The 27,636-nt window shown below is 37.7% G+C and overlaps 1 protein-coding gene across 8 annotated transcripts in view; it reads left to right on the plus strand.

Annotated features, from left to right (window-relative positions):
• Positions 1-2,852: 2,852 nt before the first annotated feature.
• LOC114464738 (adhesion G protein-coupled receptor L3-like) overlaps positions 2,853-27,636 on the plus strand; it is a 168,855-nt gene continuing 144,071 nt past the window's right edge. For all 8 annotated transcript variants that reach the window (XM_028449281.1, XM_028449451.1, XM_028449537.1 and 5 more), the window contains exons 1-2: positions 2,853-3,409; positions 15,553-15,633. The gene's annotated coding sequence lies outside the window, so the exon portion shown is untranslated. The remainder of the gene's footprint in view (positions 3,410-15,552; positions 15,634-27,636) is intronic.

Raw genomic sequence — 27,636 nt, forward strand, 5'->3', positions numbered from 1 at the left:
ACGGCTTGTGGAGCGATACGTGCAGTGCAGTGCGCATGTGTCACCCTGTGATCTCTGAGCTCAAAGGGCTCATCCCTAATAATAATCCCTAGATAGATAGATAGATAGATAGATAGATAGATAGATAGATAGATAGATAGATAGATAGATACTGTAGATAGATAGATAGATAGATAGATAGATAGATAGATAGATAGATAGATAGATAGATAGATAGATACTGTAGATAGATAGATAGATAGATAGATAGATAGATAGATACTGTAGATAGATATATGATAGATAGATAGATAGATAGATAGATAGATACTGTAGATAGATATATGATAGATAGATAGATAGATACTGTAGATAGATAGATAGATAGATAGATAGATAGATAGGTAGATAGATAGATAGATAGATAGATAGATAGATAGATAGATAGATAGATAGATAGATAGATAGATAGATAGATAGATAGATATATGATAGATAGATAGATAGATAGATAGATACTGTAGATAGATATATGATAGATAGATAGATAGATACTGTAGATAGATAGATAGATAGATAGATAGATAGATACTGTAGATAGATAGATAGATAGATAGATAGATAGATACTGTAGATAGATAGATAGATAGATAGATAGATAGATAGATAGATAGATACTGTAGATAGATAGATAGATAGATACTGTAGATAGATAGATAGATACTGTAGATAGATAGATAGATAGATAGATACTGTAGATAGATAGATAGATACTGTAGATAGATAGATAGATACTGTAGATAGATAGATAGATAGATAGATAGATAGATAGATAGATACTGTAGATAGATAGATAGATACTGTAGATAGATAGATAGATAGATAGATAGATAGATAGATACTGTAGATAGATAGATAGATAGATAGATACTGTAGATAGATAGATAGATAGATAGATAGATAGATAGATAGATAGATAGATAGATAGATAGATAGATACTGTAGATAGATAGATAGCCAGATAGATAGATAGATAGATAGATAGATAGATAGGTAGATAGATAGATAGATAGATAGATAGATAGATAGATAGATAGATAGATAGATAGATAGATAGATAGATAGATAGATAGAAAAAAAATGTCTTTGGGTCACCAGAAATTTGGGATATCAAATTGAAGTCACAATCTAAAAAAGATTGGGAACTACTGGATTAACAAATTATGCTTCCAATTCTCCACCCTTGTAACTTTAGGGATGTATTTCATACTAGATGATGTCATCCAATGCCAGTGACTGTCCTCGCTCACCTTGGTTAATCCCATACCCCATGCCATGTATATGAGTTTTTAGTAGACGTGGGATGATACACCGAGTTCACGTTGAAATTAGGGCTGGGCGATAAGGACCAAAACTCATATCTCAATATTTTTTCTTCAAATGGTGATATAGATGATATTTATCCCATTCCATTTTTTTCTACTCAATAGAGTCTTACTAGAAAGACAATTGGGTTAAATTTTCTAATGTAAAATGCCACATTGGCACAATTATTAACAAACAGCCGCACAATGTGTCAGGGTCTGTTTGTTGCTATTTGTTGCGTTTTTGGCCCTCTTTCACTTGTTTCTGAGTCTTAGTTTAATTATGTGGGTCTTGTTTCATGCTGTATTAACTTTTGGCTTTTTGTGCTTCCTGCTCATGTCTCCACCTCCCAGTAGTTCAACGATTAACTGCCTCATGTTTTGCACAGGTGATGCCCATTCCCAATCAAGCCTAACTTTGCTACTTTAGCTGAGTGTTTGGACACAGAATGATGGCTGGTTCATTGTCGATGTTGCCCTCTTCGTGTGCTGCAGTGGTTTTTTTTCCTCCTGCTCCCAGTTTTCCTTGTGGTTCTTTTAGATTTATTTTACTTTTTTAGTTTGAAAGAAAACACGGACTGGTTGAACGCTATACCTACTTGCTGCCTCCATCTCTGTTGCCACTTTTAGCTTTTTCTCCGCGAAGGGACAGCATGTGTGAGTGAGTTCTGTAGTGTGGCTTGTTTAGGGGGAGGTCTGGGTTCGACGATCCATCTGTGCTTGTCATGCTGTTCTAAGAAATAGTGACAGCAGCGACTCCTAAAACGACTATTTTAATACAAAATAAGCAATGAAATACATTGTTATTGGCGATATTTAAATTTTTATGTCGGCAAGATAGAAATCTCAATGTATCTTTAATCTTGATATATTGCAGAGGAATAGTCGCGATACATGATAACGCACTCGCAATACCAATATGATACAGAATTTTGGAAAGGAAAAAAGACCAAAAAAATCAAACTTGACTATGACTTACTGACTCAAAAGAAATATAAATGAGTAAAAATCATAAAAATTTGGAGTGCAGTAGATTGTGTGAATTTTTTTTAACTTAAGACTTACCTAAACCTAAAAATTGTTGCAATATTGGGTTATAAACTAACCTGACCTAAACATAACCCTGAGACGCTACGTACTTGTACTTCGGTAACCATTCCAATAGCACCGGGGGTTGTCCGTACGACAACCATACAAATACACTTTCAATATTTATTTTGTTTGTATAATCGTTAAAAACTGGTATCAAATTATAAGTCAATCGTTACACGATATCTGTTTACGCTCGAAAGAAAAAAATAATAATTGCAAATTCAGTTGTGAAAGTTATCAAGCAAGGACACAAAATGGTACAAACTCATGCTTGGAGGCTGAAAACCCTCCTCGCCGTGTCAGTTACGCACAGCAGGTGGAGCCCTCGGTCTAGCGATCTTAGGAGCCTGATCCAGTTCCGTGTTTTCCAACAAACACCCCGCACTTCCATCTCTCTCTTTTTCTCTCTCTCGCATCCTCCAAGCTGGAATCATCCCCCTCTCTTTCACCCCTCCACCCACACCCTCTGCACCCCGCCTGCCTGCATCGCAGCGCGGCTATAGAGCTCTGATCAGCCCCAGCAGCCTCCGCGCCTCCAAATTGGTTTGTCATTTCTGACCCCCCCGTGTCTCTCTGTGCGTGGACCGCGGTCCCTCTGATCATCCGTCGGTCTTTGCATTCGTGGACTTCTGCAGAAGAAGTCAGAGAGAGAGAGAGAGAGAGAGAGGCTCCTGGATCCAGTGCATCCTCCTCCTGAGTGAGCGCTGATCGGGATCCTGAGCACGCAGCTTTTTTGCTTTTTTTTATCACACCCTCAGCTTTAGGTCCCACCAGCTCTTTTTTGGGGGGAAGATCTTTACTCCCCCCACGTCATTTTGCAGCAACTCGAGTCACCTACAGAGCCTGGAACCGGATTGAAATTAACCGCTGGGAAGATTTATTCCAAGATTGTTGCTCTGGTGACCGTAGAAGACCCAGTCCTCCCTGCGCTGGATGTGTGTTTATGCACCGCTGCTGATGCGTTTGACCACACGGTAAGAAACAGCTTTCTGTTGTCATCAATGATCTGTTTTTTTTTTTTTTTTAATCTTATATTTTTAGACATGCGTTAAGAATGACGTGCGCACAGATGCTGTTATGGATCCGTGCGCCAGAGCTGACTCTGGTTCTCACGGATGCCCATGGGAATGTGGCCTGCAATTATTGTACTTACGGGGCGCGGAAACTCGCCCTAATGGATGGACGAAGGGGAGGTGAAATGTAATGTGATGTAGTTTCCCCGCATCTGTATACCGAGGATGCATCAGCCAGCTCCAGGGGCTGCACGCATGGGCGTCGCTCATGGTGCGAGGGGAGAAGTGATAAGCAATGATATCTATTACCTCTGTAGAAGAAGAAGAAGAACGGAAAAAAAAAAAAAAAAAAATCATCAATGCAATCACATTATACCCTGTGACGGCTGCTCTACACACAATTATTATTCCGTGGCCGCGTGTGTCTGCTATACACCGCAGGGCGCACTGACACATCACATGCTGCTGCATGATGGATAGCAGATATACTTTAGTGTTCACCTTCTCTATTTGATGTGGCTGTCATTTGAGTAGCAGCTATATATAAATATATATATCTATATGGGAATGCAGGTATAGGTTCAGGCCGTGCTGCTGGTGTATGTCAGCCGCAGTCCAAATGTGAGGTAAATCCAGAAGCTCTGGAGGAAAAGGAGCATCCATCAGGTCATTCCACCCGGGGATATGCCAATCATGCGGATTCAAGAGTGAAAGTCAAGGCTTTTTATTGACTGAGAAGGTGGTCGCTGATGACCTTGGTGTGAAACTGAAAACTACTGAGGCTGAGGCTCGGTCCTTCGATTGGAGCTAAATGGAGAAAGGAACTTAAGGTTTCTACATTTTATTTTATTTCTTTGTCATAAGAACAAACAGAGCAATCCATACCAATTTGATTTAACATAGTAGCCTATCCCACCCAGCAAAATAGATGTTGAAAAGACGTTTTCGCCACTAGTCTGAACAATTTCCAAATTTGGTAGAAAAGTTAAAGGTGAAAAGACAGTATGCGCTCGGTATGAATTTAGTTCATTCATGGGCGCGATATGGACCAAATCTCAAATTTTCTTTTTTTCCCCCGATATAAATCTCGATAATTTTCATTGAAATGAAATCTGATCAGAAAGACAGAATTCAGGGTTAATTTTGCTAATGTAAAATGCCACACAGACACATTTATTAACAAACAGTTGCACAAAATTTGCCACTTTTTGCTTTTTCTCATATGGGACAGCATGTGCGAGTGTGTTCTGTGGTGTGGATTGTTTGGGGGAAGGTCTGGGTCAGGACACAGTCGTCACTCCTAAAACAAGTGTTTTAAAACGACATAAGCTATAAGAATATTGATATAGGCGATATTGTAATTATCTGTATTGCCAAAATAGTAAACTCGATATATCTTGAATCTCGATATATCGCCCAGCTCTATTAGTTTAAGTCATTAGTTCAAAGTATTACGTCTTACCTTCCCAAAATGTAATACACATAATCGTGGGAACCTTTGTAGTCAACTTGTACCAGGATCAGATTTGTATTTTTGATTTATATTTGTGGGATTGTTATGTTTGAAGTCATTACAATACCTTTTCTTCTTCTTTTTTATTTTTTGCTGATTTGGTCCAAATTAGCCCAAATAAAAGGGTTAAAATTGTTGACCTACCCACGCCAAATATGAAGTCCTATTTCCATTGACTATTTTTGGGCCACACTTCCACCAAATGTGCTAAATTTGGACCAAGTTTGACAGTCCAATAACGACACAATTTCAACAACTATACTGTGGAAACATTTGGACGTAGTTGGAATGAATGGCCAAAAGCAACTCAATTTCTACGACTACATTTGGACTAAAATTGGACCAAGGTGGATGAACTAAATTTCAACAACTAAATATGGGCTAAATCGAGGCTAAGACGGACCGACCAGATTTAGCCCAGAAAAGAATGTCTAAATGACGCTGTGTTTGGTGGGATGTGGCATTTCCATCTATCTGGGTTAGAAGGTTCACTGAGCCTACGGATATTTGATGTCTGTGTCAGCTTGGGTAACAGCATGGTTTTGCTTAAATCAATGTAAATAATCAACTTTGTGGGGGAAAAAACCCTGCGTGAATGATATTCAGATTGATGAGGATTGGATGCAAGTTGGGGGTTATTGGGAATGTTTTGACTCAGTCTTGCAGTTCTGAGATGTGTCTCCAAAGACCTTATGGAGCAGGTGGAAAAGAAGGATGTTTTAAGTAGGCAGTTATCTTAAATGTCTACACTGGGAAAAGTATATGCCATAGATTTGCTAGGCTGCCATTTTGGTCGCATCTGTTCCAAAAAGACCTGTTTTTAAAGGGTCATATGTGTGCAGATTTGATGAATCTAAAGAAAAACGACGACAAGAAAGCAGTTATCATCTAATCACACAGTTCAGATAATGTAAAAAAATAAAATAAAATGCTTTTGTCTAAATGTGTGGTTTATTTTCCTAAACCTTGTACATAGGGTCTACATTTGATAGTTATTTTCTTTTTAAATGGATATCTCATATGGATTATAATAATATCACAGTAAGAATACAAGTGCCCGAGAGCATCCTAGGTCACGTTTATTGATGACACACGGCACTGATGCGCCGAAGCACCCGGAGCCATGTAATGTGCAGCAGATGCAGCTATCAAACAGCTGACTACAGGTCTATATGCCTTACTTTAATTAGGTCACCAAGTCTTTTATGTTGTGATGCACAAGACAGACAGACAGACAGACAGACAGACAAAGCCTTACACTGGAGGAAATAGACAATGTATTTGAATAGCTGTGCTGATTGCGATTGCTCAGCTCGATTGACCAAGGCTTAACTTTTTGTTTAGGGTTGTTTAATGCAATGCAATGTGTGGTTTACATGTGGAATCCTCAAAACAATGTCTGTAATGGAAACAGACTTTAGTGTTTCTCATATGTTAAACATTTTAGAAACCTCAACATAATAAAGTAAAGATCAACCTTGGCAGTCAGTACAGTTATTGTGGACAGGCAACCACGGACACTTATACACAGTTATTGTTAAGACAAGCAAGCATGTAATCAGTTTTGGAACAAGCATATCCTTGCTTGTTAGTGAAGTCTCTATTTACATTGTCATGGGTTTTTAAAATTTAACTTGAGCACTTCTGTGATTAATTCGGTTTAGGGTAAACGTTGGACTCAATCGATCCCAACGGTTATCTAACGTTTTTATTTCCGTACATTAATTTTTCAGTTTAGTTTATTCACTCATGCCATGATTTGTGTCTAACGAAAATATCTTATTGTTTTTTTGCACCAAGACAACCGATCCTTCTGCCTTAACATACCCCTGTTACTTTAGCTGTTTAAAATTCTTTGTACTTTGCAGTTCATCATTAAAAACTGTGCTTTTTCGTTTCAGTGGACTACTACATAATGTGATGATGATTTACATTTCAGGTCTTATCTTCACTTTGTGCACAGACTTCAGCCTCAATTAAAAAAAGCCCCCTTCTTTACGAGATGACATCCCACTCTCATGTCAAAATAATGAACTCAGATCATTGCCCGTTTTCCTTTTCCACCCAAGAACTCAGTCTTGTGTTCATACATTCTTTTTCTTTCCTTTCCTCAAAGACTAACCTCGCCTCCCTGCCTTTTTCACTGACTGTTTGAATATCACCTCTGTCCAGCTATGTTAATGTGATCTCAAATAGCCTTATTAGAGGGTCATAATGAGACTACAATGTCACTTACAGCTACCTTATTAGATATATGTTTAGTAAAAAAAAAAAAAAAAATCAGTTGATGACGGTAACTCGTGCCCACACCTCAGAGCTGTCATTAAATGATTGCACCAAAGGCCTTGACCAGAATAGCCCCAGAGATAGATTTCTTGCTCGAATATGAATCCCCTGGAGGTAGTTTGGGGTTGAATGGAGGGAATATGGTTAATTCATCATTTATGACATGGATTTGTGTTGTTTAACAGCCAATTGTGCGGCCAATCATGCAACCTGTAACATTAGTTGAAAAAGGAAGTTCAACGTAACCTTATTTAATCCCTTTAGACAGGCAAGAAAAAGAAAGAAAGAGAGCAAAACTTAAACAGCGCTAACACCCAATGACATCTTCAGATCCCATAGAAATGATTAATTACCTGACAGGTTTTCACAATGTGTATTTAATTTAAAAACTGTATATTTAGATAATGTGTTATACACTGTATATCGCGCTGTAGATATTATGTCCTATGTTTATGTTGTTTATTCCTTACACTGTTTTTGCACTGTTACTGGAGTTGGCTTTTTTAATCTTATCGTACAGTGACAACAGGCAAGGCAAAGCAAATTTATTTGTATAGCGCATTTCATACACCAGGCAACTCAATGTGCTTTACATGATCAAAAAGTGCAACAGAAAACATTCAACAGCTTAAAATTAAAGTCGGCAACAACAAAAAGAAAGGCATTCTATTATTTAAAAAAAAAAAAAAACTGACAAAGGAAAATTTTAATTTTATTGCCATTCAGACTAAACAATGACTTATCCCAACATCTATGAATCTTTAAAGAGTAATACTTGAGAAAAATGCCCACATTTTTTTTGGGTAAAAATGTATTGAATTATTTTTTTCAGGTTTTTAAACTAATGATCGCAACTGATCTACTAATTTCCCCCAGTTGTGTTCACATCAACTGCTAAAAAAAAAGTTTGATGTAAACACATTAATTTGTTGTGTGAAGCTGCGAATGACTGTGAACATACTGTAATCTATTTTCATACTAACTAAAGTCACAAATCAATCCAAAATGTTAGCGAGGATATCAAACCCACTGATGACAAAAACAAAATAAATCATCTCATTTTTGTAGGGACGTGAGTTGGGAACCGGAGGGTTGCCGGTTTAAGTCCTGGTGCGGATCAAAAAAAACAGCAGTTGTTCTGGTAGCTGGAGAGGTGCCTGGGCACTTCTTGAGCACTGCCGAGGTGGCCTTGAGCAAGGCACCAAACCCCAACACTGCTCCTTTTATTGTAAAGGTACTTTGAGTTCCCAGAAAAGCATTATACAAAATTGATGTATATTAATAATTGTTTATGTAGTGTTTTTTTTTTTTTTTATAGTTCGTATTGTCAATTCACACGGCTCAAGAACTGTTGACTACGGTGGAGCAAAATGTGAGATCAGTCAGTGAAAATCCATTCTGAAATTGATTCCCTATCATTCTCTATTGTTTTATGGCAGTAAATTTGCCTGATGTAATGTGTTTTTTTTCCCCTCCTCTTCTCCTTAACCATGTTTGCAGACTGAACATGAAGGAAAACATCATTTCCCATCCAACACTAATAGCTTAACCATCTATTTTCAATTTTGATGATTAATGACAGCATAAGGCTGGTCAAAATAAAGACGTTTGTTTAAACGTATCGTATTGATCTAACTAATCTATGCTCGTCATTGTTGAATTTGATGCATTTTTACTTTATTGGTTTCACATAGTAATGTTTAAATGAAGGTACAATGTAAAATACTGGTAGTAATGTATTTATTCTGAAAGGAAATAAAGAGAAGAAGGTGACATGGATTAATCTTTTGCAATATGAATGAGATTAATGACAATCTGAGAGGGATTTAAACTGATTTCTGTTTTTAAATAGTTTTACATTAAACTAATGGTTTAGAACAACTTTAGATGTGCTGCCTCTGCATGTGATAATTTTTCATTTTTGGTCAACCTGGACAATGTTTAGGGGGAAAAGGATATATTTTATATAAAATTCACACAAGCTACAGTAAATGTAAATCTTTTCTTTGTGAAAAAAAATATAAATCAGATATCACCCCTAAGTTTCTTGACACATTTCGGTTATAAAATTGGACTCCTCAGAGTGAAACATGACATTCAGGGTCTGATGTTTTTCTCATGATCAAAATGTGAACCCTATTCCACAAATTAAAAAATAGACTGTAAACATATGTGATGTGCCAAACAAATGCCTATAATAAACTGTCCAGAGCACTAGTGGTAAATCTGGAAAACTCTAAAGCAGAGGAATCTCAATCCAGCTGTGAAGCTCTGTGGTGAAAATATCATAGTTTGAATCCGCCTCAAAAAACCCGGCAGCTTGGAGCCCCAGATTCAGTTATGATTTCTGAATCTCATTATTTTGAGGTTATTGAATATGCAAGGGGATTTACTTTAAGAAGTTGAAGCCGAACAGGAGCCAGACATTTTGATAAAATATTTGTTTGAACAAAGCACCTAAGTACATTCACCAGGAAATGATCAAAACACTGTGAGGCAGGCCTCTATTAAAAAAAGCCCCCAGTCTTTTTGGATATCTATTTATTATCGTTTTATCTCGGTAAGGTCAAAATATATTTGTCAAAGGTTATTTAGTCTTTGGATATTTTTTGTTCTTCTTTTTTTAAAAAAAAAAAGTCAAAATATATATCTACCATTAGTGTGAATGGTAGTATTGGAGGCATCAACACACTTTGAATGTGTGCTTCTTTACAGTATTCACTAACATCCTCTAGCCCACTCAGTAGTAGGGATGTCACGATTACCCATTTTCACAAATAATGACAGTATAAATCTTTACGATTATTAGTTAATCTAGCGCTTTTCTAAATACCGTCAATTTCCAGAACTGCATCTTCTCAACATTTATCATGACCTCCTTTTGCTTTAGAAAGTGTCTATTCGTACGGTTGCCGTACGGACAACCCCCGGCTATTGGTACTTTTAACGTACACGTACGTAGTGTCTTAGTGTTAGGATTAGGTCTAGGGTTAGGTTATAACCCAATATTGCAACAATTTTTAGGGTTAGTTAGGTTTATGGTTAGGTTTAGTCTTAATCACGTGACCTAAACTGGCCAATGACTGACCTATCACGTGACCTAAACTGGCTAATGAGGGGCGCTGCGTATGGATAGCATGTCAGTATATTGATATGGCAACTGTACAGATAGCCACTGCCTTTCCTTTATCCCATCTGTATTGAGACAAAAGAGAGTTTATAAATATACATTTAGTATGAGTATACTTTATGACATTCCTCCTGAGGATGAATATTTTGTCCGAAAAAATATTTAAAATATGTGCATTTAATCACTTATATTTATATAACTGGATGTTTTAATTTAATTGTGTCTCAATTGGATTAATATGATTTTTTTTTTTTTTATTGTCCTTTTTGGTTACTTTACAGACATGAGTGTTCTTGTCATTTTAATTATTAATGGTAGTGTGAAATCAATTAATGCAAATATAACTGTGATAACTGTAAAATCGTAATTATTTCTCTGACAATAATCGTACCAAGAACATCTGAAATCGTGACATCCCTACTCACTAGTTGTATGTTTGGTTTCACAACACGCCCAAACCAAATAATATTTGTCATTGCCCTCCACTGTTCCTCTAACCTTTCATGTGCCCTTCACATCCTTGCATTCCAAACTGTCACTTGTTTATAGACTTCAACGTTCACACACGCACCGACTCCAGATACTCTAAACGCATTAAGCAGGGTCACATCAGCCCTTAGATACACACATTTCACACTTGTATGCTAATACACATGTGTGAGCTTGTACACAGAGCAGGACATAGACGTTGCCTGCAGCTGTATATTTAGTGACACTCGTAGTGCCATTAGGAAGTTGAATGGAGAATCAGTGTACAAGGCCAGAGTGATTGTAAGAAGCTCACTCAAAGGTCTGCCGATTATTTTGGTCGCTGCAGGAAATCATTTACAATGGCACTCACTCCCCCCCTTCTCCTCCACTCTTCCCAGTTCAGTTCATTTATGCAGTGTGTGGCAGCATGTGTGTTAAGTCAGTCACCGTGGTATTGAAGGGAAATTCTTTGCCATGTTGTTTGTGTGGTTAACTATAGCCTGCTGTGGAGGCCACACTTGTTTAGAGAACAGGGTGCATGGAAATGAGTCATACACAATGTGATGCAGCATAGCAGATCAGATTTGAATTATGGGGCAATGAACAATGAGGTCATCATAGGGCTGGGGGCATACATCTCCTTGGTGCCTTGGTGTAAAACAACATTTCTTATCAATGGAGGAAACTGCATAGAGGTTTGAAAATGCAAGACTGTTAAAACGGTGCCAGTAAAGAACTGATTCATTTTAGGAATTTTAAAAACAATAGAATTGGAGTCCAAATGGTTTTGAGTTCTAGGTTGAAATTCTTCCCTCTTTACCACTTTTTCAAGTCGCTGAACTCTCATATCTACTGTCTATTCCGTTTTGAGCATATTGTCTCAAAAAGCATTCCCTGGCAACCCCTAAATTACTGGCTTTTACTTTAACTGCATTACATACATTTCCCCTCTCAGCTTATCTGGTTCCTTTCAGCATAAAAAAGAAGGAAAGTGCTTTCATAGGACTGGTAATTGTAAATTTAAAGACACAATACTGTCATTTATTGGGTCTGTCCAATAGCACAGCTAGGATTTTGATTGATATGGGATGGCATTCTCATTCCAAGTCTCTTGGTGTGAGTTGTTATATGAGGCTTTGCTGTTTGTGTATTATGATAGGCTGACAAAGGACAAATAAGGCTAGGTGGTTGTGCGTAGCCGAACAAAGATGTAGCGGTAATCAATGACTCCATAATTATTGTTTGTCCTGTTTTATGCTTGTTTTTTCTCTTCACAATGAGTCAAGCAATCTTGTCTGGTGTGTAGATATGCTACCTTCCCTGTGTGGACGTGAAATCTCCTCACAAATGATAAATACTGTATGAGAGCTGTGCTCAAATTTTCTGCCGTCCTTTGGCACATTGACTGTGTGTGTGTGACAGGAAAATGGTCTTTGTGCTTCACTTTCTGCACATTCAAACATATTTGAGATAAAAGCCTGCACCCCTTCAGCGTGAGTCAGCTCCTGTCAATTTGTCCCCCACGTATCTTTCACATTTTGTAATAAAATCATTTTACCACCCCTGTGTTTTGCACAGGAGCTTGATAGTGTCACACAAAGACAGATGACTACCATTTTAGCCTGTGGGCTTTCAGCAATAACTTACACAGAGCACATGTCTCATTTCTAACCATGTGAGAAACCGTATGAGCAATCTCATTCAGTGTGCTTACACACATTTGGAACCCTCTGATAGGCTCTCGTTGGGTCACTATCTCTGTGATAGATGAGATGGCATCCATCACATGGATCAAGATAGGACTGAGAGGTTATTGGTCTTGGGCCGCTATTGTGAAGTAGGGCAGTAAGTCATTGATAGATGAGATTTTTAAAAAAAAAATGTTTTTTAAACCAATCTTTGAGTAAAAACAGCCTATTAATGTGAACTATTGTCAGGTTGACAACGGTGTGTATTGGCTGTTTCATCACTATCTATGCTACTGAAGTGTTTGTCCATCCGTGTATTAAAATATCCCATTGTCCAGGGTTGAGTGCAGCTGATAACACTTCACCGGTTCACAATACCCAGACAAATCAGTTTTTTTGTTTCATCATGTACCCACTATCCCTCTTGCTGTCTTTCAAAGATTCATGTAGGACATCAAGAAAAGAGTCTTTAATTTAACACCTGGGTAAAGCATATGTGGAATATCTTGGTATTCCTAAATGTGTAAAAGCCTGGGTTAACAGTTTTTTAATGGACATATAAAGGACTCCACTCCTTAGGCCAAAAGCCCTGACTAAACTGCAATGCAAAGACAAGTATGGTTTTTGCTGTCTGTTCGGCTGTAATTACTTGAAAATCCATCATAAGTACTGTAGAGTCTTTATAATTATATACAGGGGACTGATGAATAATGAGGTGACATAGGACATCAATATGACCACTGCCTCTTATAATAGAAAACTCTGTTGTTTTACTGCAGAAAAACTGGCAACATCTATCACGTGAAATCTAGCCTTTATTATAGGTTGACATAGGTTTTAAAGACTTAGATAAGAAATGTTTCCATTGTTCAGTCAGACTTGGGCACCTCCAGCCCAAAGCCTCACCTGTTAGGATCTTATTGTTATGCTTGTGATTTTTGTTGTTGTAGTACTGTAGACTGGGATTGGTATTATGGCCTGACTTGAGACCACATGAAGGTCTTGGTCTGGACTCGAGAGCGTTTTTACTGGGTTTTGTCTTGGTCTCAGAATGGCCGGATGAAAAATTTTCCATGAAGACCAGTAGAGACCAGCACTGATCTGCTATCCTTAAACTTCATTAATGTGATAATATGAAGAACCACTTGGAACTATTCCGATTACATTACTATTGTTGTAATTTGACTAAAAAGGGTTACCCCGAGCTCACTGAGTGGAAATCTTTTCCTGAGTCTTATGTGTGAGACCACTGCAAGAACCGCAAGACTTAGACATCACACCATCTTATTTCTAGTCAGAAATACCTCTGAACTCTTACTTTAGGCCTCATTCACATGACCAATAAACATCTTACATTCAGATATTTAAAGCAATTCTGGACTTGTCAGTGGCCATTTGTAAAAATTGTTTTTTATGGTCTAGTCTTGTCTTGGTCTTGCCTCTCACTGGTCTTGGATAATGTAGTGATTGTTTAGTGATTTCTATGTACTCAATGTGTGTTTTTTCATGTTTCTTTCTGTCAGTGGAGTGATTAAAATAAAGTAAGATTATAGGCAACTTGGGTATATAATGCTATCTTGCAGCGTTTGCTTTACAATGGAATGAGTTTGCATACTTCAAGTCTACAGAGACAACATGAAGAGACAAAAGTGGCATGCCCATGTGAAGACAAGTTAAGACGAGCAAGTTTGCTGAATTACAGCAAAGATGTGCCATGAAAAAGCGTAAATAACTAATTAAGTGCTCTGTGTGAATAATGTATATTGTAACTTGAAAGAACCAAATGGGACATGGATGACGATGCTATGTTGGCGGGCAATCTTATCACCTCGTTTATCACCTCTGGCTTTTTAACGTGCATTTCAGAGCATGTGAATACATAGCACTGGGCGGGATGTACAGCCATTTTACGTGAATACACTTATATGGATGCCAACACAACAAAGAGCACAAACAGAATGCACAGAATTAATCTTTTGTTGAAGTCTCTGCCCACCCAGCCATAAAGTTATTGCTCATGGCTTCCTGTACTGGTTAATAGAACCAATTATTGCTGAGCCCTGCCTGGGAACTCTACTGAGGTCTAGGCTTTGACACTACGTGTGTGTGTGTGTGTGTGCGTGTGTGTGTGTGCGCCACTGAAAATCCTTTATGGCAACACTTTATGACAAATCAAGGACAAACAGAATCAGACTTCGCCTGCTTAACACACACACACCCCCCTCCCTCAAAAGGTGGCTGTATACACACACACATTTGCACACACAAACACAGGACACTGTAAAGTTTATCATCAAAGTAGTTTGGGTGGCTGATGGTAGGTAATGAGAAACACAGAGAGGATCTTTTTAAAAAGCAAACTCAAAAAGAAACCAATCGGAGAGGGAGTGAAAATAAGTGAAGCAAAACAAAAGTGCATGGGGATTGAAAATGAAGATACACACAAAGGGAGATGGGAAAAGATGGCGTGACACGAATAGAGGAAAAATAAGAGACGATCTTTGAGTGTGAGTACCTGTCTCTTTGCTTTCTCGAAAAAAAAAAAAAAAAAAACATCGCCAACAATTTTCCTTTCTGAGAAGTGTCATGTGGCATTTGGCAGCAAAACACATCCATACAAAGCAGTTATCGTGGCATGAGAGCTTTTTAGCTAAACTGCCAGCAAGCTGAGAGAGACTATTATTACCTTTGATGATACTCTGACACTGAGGAGGTCATTACAAGGAAAGGTCCCCACACACACGCGCACCACACTGTGCGTAAAGCCATCACAGTCAAAAGTGGCTTGTGGACTGTCTGAGTTTTTGTGTTTGAGTGGGTTAAGTCTATTCACACATTCTAGAGAGAGGCCATTATTCACATAGTGCCCCACATTCACTGCATATTATGGATATCTGTCTCTATTGGGACAAAATGACAGGGACTTCAGTTCACTGAGCTCGAAATAACCCCACCCTCTTGATTTCTGTCTGTTTCTCCCTCCATCCCTTTACCTCTTTATCTGTCTTCACTCCAGGAGGAGGACATCCAGCTGCCAGTGAGATGTGATTCACCGAGTATCCATTTCAGTTAAAAAGAGAAAAGTACACTATAACAGGTAAGATTGAGTGTAACTGTATTTGTGCATTCAAGTTTGAATAAATGCTATCTCATTCACTAATAATTCTCAGCATAGTACGAAAAACTCGACTCAGCATGCACTTTTATTCACAGCAGGATGGCTTAAGCTGAAGAGATAGTATATACGTATATTCTCACGCACACAGACACCCGGTGGGGTTTTTTTTTGCACATCGACAGTGTGTATTTAGCTCTTTAAAATCCCAAATCTAACCAAGTGTTTTCCCTGGAGCTCTCATGGCTCCATCTGTGGAAGGAAGTATACTAATTAGCCCCAACAAATACGTCCTGTGAAACTGCTAATCCAATCAGATGGAACAAGTATTAAAAGCATACGGACAGAAACTACTATGAAAATTGAGATGAATGTATCGAGGATAAATCGGATAAATCAGGGAGTGGAAGTGTGAAAACACTGCGTACTTGTAGATTTAAAACGCTGCTGAAAATAATGGAGATATGATGCTGTTCAATGAAGGCATCGGCACGAGTTTAAATGCAAATGCAGACCTACATCTGCCCGCGAGCCACTCAAATCATCTTATTTACAGTGTATTTACAAGCTGAGCTGGACCTGTAAAATGTCAAATTTACGAGCTCCCATTTAATTAGAAATACTGTCTCCTAGAGTTGGGCTGATGAATTGCAATTCAGTTTATTGGCGACATAAGGGTGCAGTTCCTGCATATTGACAGCTTGTCAGAGGATCCCAATTGAAATAATTTTGCACCAAGAGGGGAAATATATTACGTCTTTGCTGTGTAAAACCCCTGAGGTCATGTTTTCATGTGGGATCCTATCCTTTATTGACTGTATTGGCTGAGTATAACTTCACTCTTTCCCTTCCTCCGTCCGTCCTTCTGTGGGTTTTGGCAGTTGCTTGTGTAGTTAGTTTAGTTTGAGCTATTAAAAACAAGGTCATTATTTTTCTTAACCACATCTGAAAACTGAAGAAACACACAAGGGCATGCGTGGGTGAGGGATGTAGATTTATGAAATGTTCAAAGCAGAAGGACCCTTTCTTTGTTGTTTTGGAAAGATCAAGATAAGAATTTATTTATTTATTTTAATGATCTTTTATTTTATTCACATGAATTCTTCCTGAAGTTGGGTTTGTGCGTGTGCGTATCAGTATCTCCCTAATGTTTTCCCATGTACAAGTGTTTGCATGTCCATATTGGTGCACTTCCTGCCCACTGTGCAGTCTCACCAAATGTGCTTTCCTTCCTTGTTTCTCATATGACGCTGAATGCTTGCTTTGAAATCTAATGCTGTGATACCCAAGGTCACATTTTGTCTGTATTTCACTGAGACAATGAGTGGAACAACGAGGAACCAAAAATGAAGCATATCATTCTTCATTTGGGGAATGTGTTTTTTTATTTAAGCAGGTGCTTCCTTCTCTATAGACACAAAAGTCTCCATTTAAAAACATTGCTAAATAGGACAAATACTGACATCCAAACTGTGGGCTTGAAGTCGATTCACAATGGCTTTAAGTAAAGTGATCATGACACGTTCAGCGCACAGAGGAAATACAAAAAGATAAGACTGTATGTACTATGCAGCCATCCACCCATCTTCTATAGCGACCTTATTCTGTTAGTTCTGTTGTTGTTATTCTGTTGCTCATCCCTGGAGATCATTTGTCCATCAAACATACATGAATGGATGCAGATTTGAATAATTCTTGGACAAAAGTTATTATTGTCTTTATCCAGTTGAGAAATGAAGACCAAACAAACTCTATCCACTATGGCCTCCCAGCCAGTGATACAGTTCTGATCTTTGTGTTAATTATAATTAAAGTAAGTCGTTTCAATAATAGAGATAAAAAGTAATTACGGGAAGAGATAAGAGCATTAATGAAAAAGTAGAAAATGATTCCAAGCCAAAGTTACACTTGTATCTGAAACACACATGCACAGTTTCCTGTGATTACAATAAGAAACATATGCCTAAATTATTTCCCCGCACATGCACGCACGCACACACACTGGCACTTCCCCTTTGTTATAACCCTTTTAACTACAAGCTTATTGTCTTATAATGTGACCTTCGCCTTGAGTGTAGAGAACTTTGTTCTCGGACAAAGGAGTCCGTATTTGTAATTCTGCCTGTCAATGACGTCCACACAGCTGCCATTGAATGGGTGCATATTGTTCAGGGTACAAACTGGAGCCTTTGAGGGGAACAACTTGTTGCCAATGGTCTAGTCTTTGTGTGTGTATGTTGTCTTATATGGTTTGTTAGTAACAGGGTTACATTTTTCACTTACAATTACGTTTTAATTTACCAATGTTCAATTATGATTACAGTAACCAGCATTTTTTCCAATTACAAATAAATTACAATAATTTTTTATCCACAGAAAGTTAATTACAATTATGTTCTCAATTACTAAAGTTCATTTACAATTAATCACAATTACTGAGCTTGAAATAAATAACCTAATAAAAGTGAACCTTCCTCTTGTGTTAGCTTTCTGTTAGCATTTCTTATAACGACAGGTTGTAAATCAGCTGTAAAATACACTAAAAACTAATATCTATCATCTAATGTATTTCCTATCTATTGGTTGCCTTGTTAGGCTTCCTAATCATTGAAAATATAGGTTTTAATATTTTTGGTGTGGGTGTCTGGGCCTTTTTTGTGTCGGTATACCCTTAGATTTCATTTATTATTATTATTATTTTTTTAAATGATAAAATGTGTAAAAGCTTAATATGAAACCTCTTTTAATTATTGGTTACTACATATTTGTAGAACAGTACGTAGTTCCCCAGTTTTGTGTTAAATTATAGTTGACAATTATTATAGAATTTTCATGGCAATTACAGTCAATTATCTAAACTCACTTACAATGTAATTACAATTATGACGGCAACAGATTTTTTAAAATTATATTAAATTATAATTACGCCATACTTGTAATTATTATGAATTACATGATTACAGTTATATGACCCCAACCATGGTTAGTAACATAAGCATGTTCTCCATGTTCTGCTATGATAGAAAAATGGGTTTTGCAATGGGATTCATGGGCTGAAATTGTAGAAAAATGTGTGTACAATTATAGTTTTACAATTGATTTAAAAAAGAATATTTCTTTGTTTGAAGCTGCACATTTAGCCTCACTTGTTATCTATTGACCCGCAGTAACAGTCATGCTCAGAGGAAATAAGCTTGTGACTAAAAGGTCATGGTTTAAAATCTAGTTGTGAAGATCTTGGCAGTTTAAATCCCTCAACAACTACCATCAGTGCTGCGACCTCTGGCCACGTAACCTTTTACTGTTCCAGTGGAGCAGTTCGCCGTCCAATAGTGCACGACTGTGGCCGTAGAGTACAGCTCCCAGGTGTGACTGTGTTAACATGTGAATGCAGCCGAGCTTCCCTCCTTTAGATGTTCCATCTAAACATCAATGTGTTCTTTCTTACTCAATGAGCTATGCTAAATTAAGCTTATAACCTTTACCTAAGGAGTAGGTAGGTGGGGTATTTTCCTCATCATCTCAGGTGTGTGGTCATGATTTACGTGTTAAATTAGTGGGCAAATCGCCAAAATAGTTCTGCAGCGGTTCTTAGTGTGCAGTCTACTGCCAGCAAAATCCTGTTGACGTTGCTATAGATACAGTATCGGCCTTTCCCTTGTGTGCTACTTCATTCCCCCGCGAGTGCGGCGAACCGATTGAGCATTACACACACACACACACACACACACACACACACACTTCCAAACGAACGGAACAGATACAGTCTGACGAACATAAACAAAATCCACACGGATTAAGGTGACACGTAGGTGAGACTTAGGTGACATGACACTTGCGCTTTGGAGCACGAGTGCCATGTCACCTACGTGCAGCGGCATAACACCAAACACACACTGTGTGGCACATGCACATGCATACGCGCACACACACACGTACACACACACTTGACTAAAGGGAATAAACTAAAGAGATGCTTTATGTCAACAACTTGGAAAAAAACAGCTATTTAAGAAGGCCGTATCTCAGCAAGGATAAACCTCTTTCATTGTGTGTAACAAAAACAAATTACTATTAGTCCTCCTTCAATTTGCAAGATTCTGTAGATTTTTTTGGTTTTTTCTTTTAAAAAGAAGAAGAAAAAAGTAAACTGTAAACTGCTAATTGTGTAAAGTGGAGAATATTGTGGTCTTGGTCTAATGATGAGCAGATGCACTCACAGATGTTTCCCCTTTTTGTGTCGGTTTATGAGTTCTATTATCACCATCGGATACTGTAAAGCATCGTTTTTCTTCCAATTACAAAGTTCAGTGTTGATTGCCCCCAACAAATATTTAAAAGCAAAATACAAAACACAGAAAATACATAAATTTAAAAAAACAAAAAAAAAACCAACCTAAATTCAGATGATTTGGCTTTGTTGCATAAGTAACATTTAAAAGCTTCACACTTTGAAATTTGCTTTAAAAAATAATAACCCAGTCCTTCAATCTATTATCCCGAAAGACCCCCCCCCCCACTTACATGCAAAATTTACATCCGGAAGTGTTGGCGGCGGGCGGAGTCTGCTAATACTTTCTTCCTGGCTGCCTTCTACTCTTAAATATGTTAATAAATGATTCATTGCCCCTTTAGCACCGAAAGAATATCTGTAATATTACTTGAATATCTGTAAAAGTCACGTTTTTCTATTAGCTCTGTCTGCTAGCATAGTTTCTCTTCTTCACTGCAAGATCTGCATCTGCATGCCAACCAACCACTGGGTTACCAGCGCCCTCTGCTGGTCAAAACAAATATGACGTAAATCAGTGCAATGACGGGTTTTTTTTTTTTTTAAAGTCCAATTGTTAAGGCACAAAATACATTTTCAGTTGCACTTTTAAAAGAAAAAGAACTATTATGCAGTTTTGCATTGTTTATTATAGAACCAGAATTTAAATTAATAGGCTTCATTTTCATTTGTATTATTCCTTTATTTATTTAATTCAAGATTTATTTTTAGTTAAATTGCATTGTTTTGAATAGTTTATCAAGGAATTCTTTTGACAATGAAAAATAAAAGGAAAATAATACAGTATTTTCTAGTTTTGTCTACAGTCCCATTTTGTAAATGAAAAAATCGTGAGAGAATCGTATCGTGAACCCAGTATCGTGAATCGAATCGTATCGGGAGTTGAGTGAATCGTTACATCCCTACCTCCTGCACAAATATCCATATGCTTATGCTCTCTTCACCCTTGAGGACCTGGAATCCACCCAAAAGCACTGCTTTTTGAAAAAGAGTCAATGTTCAAGACTTGGTTCTACAACCTGAATATGAGATCTGAGCAGCATGAAATGAATTTTTCATCAAATAAATCTCACTGGCTCAATTAGGCATTGATGAAAAAAAAAAAAAGTTAACTAAGTCTTACACAAACGGAATTTATTCCATTCCAACTTTCTTGCCGTAGAAAAAGGCTGTAGACCAGACATGAGTCAACCCCCAAAGTTAACAAAAATACACAAAACAGTAAATATACACAAAATGACCTCAAAACAGGCAAAATTATAAAAGAATACATAAAAAACCACACATTAAAAACCACATCAAAAAAAAACACACGATGACTAAAAATATAACCAAAAATATCATTAAAAAGTACACAAAACTATGACAAAATTACACAGAAATGAGAGAAAGATGTACAAAATGACCATAAAAAAAGATGCTCAGATTGGTCATTATTCTAAATAATGTGGCCCTCGGATCTGACGCTCACATTTCTGTGCCCCCCACTGTTATAAAAGTTGCACATTTTAGCCTTTTATCAATGGAGTAAACTAGTTTTGGTCTTGGTTCATACAGTTCACATTGAATTTGTGTGTGAAGCATCTAAATTAAGTGTGACAAAGTCGACATAATTTTGGCACCTCCAAAATCATTAGAATGTGTTGAGTATTATTAATTTAATCTGATTCTGGGACACACACAAAAAATGTGTTGTACCTGTTCTTTTTTGGCATGTGTATATGACAATAAACTTTCTTCTATTCTATTCGTTTTTTTATTCTATTTGAGCTGTAATCGGGACCCAAAAGTTGGACCTGAGTGCGACCCAAACCCGTCCGAACCGAAATCGTTTTTTTTTTTTCCCAAGCTTGACCCCGTTACAACTCAACACTATTTAAATCTGTGCACTCACACAGCTCAACGAAACGTTTATACATTTTTAAACAAATGTATACATTTTCCAGAGGCCAGCCAGCGATTAACCATTCATCCATCCAAACAAAACCAGCATCCTTTTGTGCATCTTTCCTGCGCGCATCAAAACGCATCACCTGACAGTATGACCAAAAATGTATGTCACGCTATTTTCACGGTATGACTGTATTTTTTTTTTCATGCATAATCAGGTGTTCACAGCATTTTCTACTGGTTGAGAGATGAATTACTGCAGTAGATTGATTTAGAACGGTCTATTTTACTGTCATGATGAGTGAATATTGTAGAATAATTCCACAGATGGAGTCGGGCTATGTCTCAATGTAGCCATAGCATCCACACATGTAACACCCAGTCACCCACTGGCTCTTTGCCTTGCTAGCTTAGCTTTAGCATTAGCTTAATTTCTAGCTTCAAATGCTACATACTCAGTGTAGTGGTGGTTTCTTATGGTGGCGTTTTGTTTGCAGCTTCACCAGGACTTGTTTCCGTGTTATAGGAATTATAAATTGCGTTTTTTTGCTCTCTTTTTTGTGTATTACTGCCGACATGCTAAGCTAACCATGCCTCCATGAGCATAGGCATTATACACGAGTGTTGTCATCCTGTAGCAGAGGCACATGCACGCAGGCACATACACACATGCAGCTTCAGAGCTTTCAATGCATTTCTTATCCATTTACACCGTAACTGACACCAGAGCGCTAATGTTTATGTTCCTATTTTAGAAGTGCAACCATGAATAGGGTCCTGACTGAAACGTGGCGCAGCGTAGCGTTCCGATTGTTGTGTAATCAAAGACAGCTGTACGGCGGTATATTAAAAATGAATATCATAAGGAAATATATACCGGTATTGTATGAACCGGTATACGCCCCAGCCCTGACTGCTTGTTTACCCGTGTAAAATGTTAGAAAATAAGACTGAACCCACCCCGGGCATCGATCTTCAGCTCCATCTCCATCTATGCTGGACTCACTGGTCGCAAGAGAAAATATTTTAACACCCTGAAACTTGCAGGACCGAGCTTGGACACCCCTGATTTAAAAGGGTATCGACAAATACTTCAGTATTAATTTTTTAGACAGGTCTTCACTAATAGTCACATAAAATTCTATGTAATTTACAGATTATTTCATCTTTAAAAAAAAGCCCAAACTAGAACCAAGCAATAATCTAAATGTAACTATAAATTGCATGTACTCTATCTAAGTGTCACATTTAGGATTGCCAACCATTGATTTCCAACCCCTTCTCCCTGCTTGAGTTACTGCTTTCCCAATGCATCTTCCTTCCTTGTTTTGGTGATTGGAATACATCAGCACATCTGGGCTATGAAATAGAAATAAGATCCAGGCTTCCATTCTTCGTGATTTGAATATGAAATGATTAGATTATTGATTTCGGTTATTTGGGCCGCCCGCTTGAGGTGATATTATGGCAGCGCAATCACCATGGTTGACATTTAGCACTGTGTTTACTTTAGCTGTCTTCATTGATTGCTTCAAAAATCAGTGCTCACCCATCCTGCCGGAGCCCATTGTGTTATCACTTCTGCAAAAATTGATAGATACAGCTTATCAAAAATGCAGCAGTTGTGGTCTGGGTGGAAAATAACCGTGTGGCCCTGCAATCATGCTACAGAGGCTCTTTACAAGCTCGCATTCTAATAACGATTGAGTTTCATCATAAATATGTCTGCAAAAGAGACCTTTGGCATATGTTTGATAACAACATTAAGATATTTATAGCTTTCTCAGTTACAATGATAACATTTTACCTCACTTCCAATGGGACGGTAAAACATTTATTTATCGCAGCCAAAAACCCAAGCTCTGCCTCGACTGTGTAGTGTTGACTTTTGTTCATTCCTAGTACTGAGAATATGCAGCATTGTTTCATCAATGTCTGCATATATATGAATATATACAATTCTAGTTCCAGTTTGGGAAGCACTGCTTTTTTATAATGAACAACTGGTTGAAAGATTTATAGTGTCATATCTACGATTCTGAAATGATCTCAATTTCTGACTCGGGCTGTTACAGTCGACAACTTGGTGTACAGGGCTGCAAAGCAGGGTTGGGCTCAATTACAATTGTAATTGTGTAATTGATAATTAATTACAATTATGACACAATTATAACTGTAATTGTTATTGAAAACAGCGGTTGCTGTTGCAGTCATAATTGAATTGAGTTCAGATAATTTACTTTGTAATTGTAATTGGCATGGGAATTGTATAAAATGTGTCAATTACAATTTAATTGAATGTATACCTGTGGAACCACGTTACAGTTCTATAGCTTACACATACATAGTTCACAATTATATAAATATGTTTAAGATCAACGTTTCCCACTACCTGTGGATCATTTTACCATTTCAATTTTTCTTTAACTCGAGGGGTATAATTACACAAAAAAGGCTCAGATTCCCACACCAAAAATATTAATACCAATATTTTCATGGCTATGGAAGGCTAACAACGTAACCAATAGATTAAAAACAAATTTACAGCTGATTTAAGACATGGGTCAAAACCGACCCGGTATTAGGGTTGGGGTGAATTGTAATTGTAATTGCATAATTGATAATTAATTACAATTATGGCTTAAATAGAACTGTAATTGCAATTTTTAAAACATTTTGCTGTCGTAATTGCGTTCATTAGAGATGCTAACAGAAAGCTAACGCAAGAGGAAGGTTCACTTTTATTAGGTGATTTAATCGTGATTAATTGTAATTGAGAATGTAATTGTAAGTGACTTTCTGAGGATGAAAAATAATTCTAATTCAATTTTAATTGGAGAAAATGCTGGTCACTTTAATCATAATTGAATTGTAATTGAACATTGGTAATTGAAAACGTAATTGTAACTGAAAAATATAATTGACCCAACCCTTGCCCTTTATCATAAGAGATGCTAACACCAGAGGAAGGTTAAGTTCTATGGGGTTTTTTATTTCAGGCTCAGTGATTAATTCTGATTAATTGTACTTGGACTTGAGTAATTGAGAATGTAACTGTAATTGACTCTCAGCTGAAAATATTAATTGTAATTTTAGTTGTAATTGGTAATCTGAAGATGTGATTGTAATTGAAAAATGTAATTGACCCCAACTCTGCTGCAAAGGGTTACTAAAGCCTTGCCCAGTGGACCCAGGGCACAACACATGCTCCACACAGTTTAGCACACCTTTTACATACACGGTGAAAATACAGAGACAGATTGCCTAAGGGCCACTGGCGGGAAATGAACCTAAGCTCCCAGTTTTGTGATGCAGCACTAACTACTGCATCACCGAGCACAATCAGAGCAACCTTTTCAGTTTACATTTATCTTTTTTTTTTCTCATTCTCAAGAAAAGTGAAAATGTAATATCCTACTGAAGTGTTTGCTGACAAACACATCCATATCACAGTGGACATCTGTCATAAGATATTTCACACGCATCAGTGCACTGAACGGCTCTGAAATCCAAGTGATGCGTAAAAAGAAAAAAAAAATTATGAAGTTTAAAGCGCTCAATGGTATATGTAAAGAAATACATTTCTTTCTTTCTCTTATTGCACTTCCTTACGTCTAAGACAAGGTGACGGCAACACAAATGAATGCACTCAGGTACATCTCCCGGCCTTCCCGGTGCAGTTAGACAATCCAGTGTTAAGTGCCCTCTTTTATATTTATATACCAGTGTTGGTGCTTATCCATTATTAAATTATGAACAGCCCAGTAAGCACCCCAGAAAAGCAGTTTTGAATAAATATTTCACAGCTCTGATATGCACAGTTCATAACTGCTCTGTTGTGCCCGAGCAAAGGTTTGATCTTAATGTCTTATGCAAACAAAAAAAAAAATCTCTTACTTCACAGCTGAAAACTGAACACTCCCTAAAGTTTGCTGATGTTGTACAAATGTTTCCAAGTTTGTACGTGTGCATTGAGACCTAACAAAGCACTAAACTTTATTTTTAATGGATTTTGCGTGGAAGCAACTTTTTAGACTGAAAACAGTAAGCAAGTGTTTTTTATTTTTTATTTAAAAGGAGCTGATTTTCCAACTGCAAGGTTACAAAGTGCTTCATGAGTATACATCAGTGTAGAAGTATCCAGAGTGAAGGAGGCACATTATAGGAAAGAGGAAGAAAAACAACTATGAAAATGCATTAACTCGAGTGAGGGAAGAAGAAGAAGAAGAAGAGGAATGGCTGAGTAAAGCAGAGCCTATAAATATTGTTAAACAAACAATACAGCTCTGACAGAATAGCAGCATTGAATATTTCAAGTGTATTCTTCTGCCAACCGAGGCCTTTCACAGGGTTTGAAACTAGGCCACGAGTGTCTGTAATGCAGCATCACTCACTGCTGAGGTAGCTGTTTTCTCTACTGTAGAGGACAACTTTCTCTTTTTTCCCCCCCTCTCTCTTTCTCACACTCTCTTCCTTTCCTTCTTCTCTTGCAATCACAATCATACGCATGCTCAAACTGCTTCTGGCTTTAAGGCACGGCTCTGATGGATCCATTGTGACAGTACTGGGTTTAGAGCACAGTGACAGAGAGGAAGAGCGGGACGTAGCGATGGGGGGAGAGAAAAGGTGGTATGAAGGAGAAGACAGATGAATCAAAGGCAGAGAAACATCAGCAGTGGCAGCAGAATCAACATCATCTCGAGATGACATAATTGTTCGTATCACAGTCAGTTTGTTAACTTTAACTTTCCCCTTATGGATTGTTCAGCCCCACTGGCATGTAGTATTTATGTGCACTATATATATATGTGTGTGTAAGTACACATGTATGATGTGTCATCATATTTGCTATGTTTTTTCCCAGTCTCATGTGTACAAGCATCAATGTAACCTGGACTAAAAGGAAAGACTTATATTGTTGAAAAATGGTGTTATAGGCTACGTCTTAGTTAAACTAAACTAAAAACACCATCCATTAAAAATGCATTGGTAACATATTAATATCTGTGCTGTTTCCGCTTCAATTTTTAAAGGGCCCATGTTAAGCCAAATCAACTTTTCTGTGCTTTAAACATGATAAAAGTACTATTTGGGCTTCATACACATGCTAAAGTGTTTTTTTCATTGATTCCCTCAATCATTAGTTAGAGGGTAATTTGCTCCTTTCTTACTGCAGGGTGAGCCCAAACACCTCACTCCAATTTGATGACGCATTCCCACTTTGATGACAAATTTGACGCGGCACTGAGCTGGAGAAGCCGCGCCTCCAGGAAGCTCTCTGCCGTGATTGACATGTAAACGGACACGCCCACGAAGGTGAGCATTTCAGCGTCCTTCGCGCAGTGCTATGTACTGTATATATTTTCTACAGTCTATGTATGTACCGGCAAACGCCCCGCCCCCAAGCTCCGTCCCGTGTTTATAAAGCAGCGTGAGCTTTTCTACGGAGTGGGTGGGAGGAGGGCGGACTGTCTTCTGGTACTACGTCACCGTGCGGGGAGGAGGAAGTCAGTGTCCTGCCTATAGACACGCCCACTCATGAATATGCATAAGTAGGCCGCAAATCAGCCTGTTTGTGTAGAGTTGCTCAGAAAGTGACTTTTCAGAGGCTAAAACTCTGGAAAACAGGTGAGTTTGGGGAAATAAACCTCAAATATTATGTTTTTGGGGTTCTTAGAACAAATCAAGATGGATGAAAAATAGCATGACATGGGAACTTTAAGTACTGCTAAAAATAAACACAACACTACACAAAAAACCTATTTGTTATTTTAATACTAAATTATTAGTATTTTCAATTCTTT

The sequence above is a fragment of the Gouania willdenowi genome, chromosome 1, assembly GCF_900634775.1.
Source record: "Gouania willdenowi chromosome 1, fGouWil2.1, whole genome shotgun sequence".
NCBI lineage: Eukaryota > Metazoa > Chordata > Actinopteri > Blenniiformes > Gobiesocidae > Gouania > Gouania willdenowi.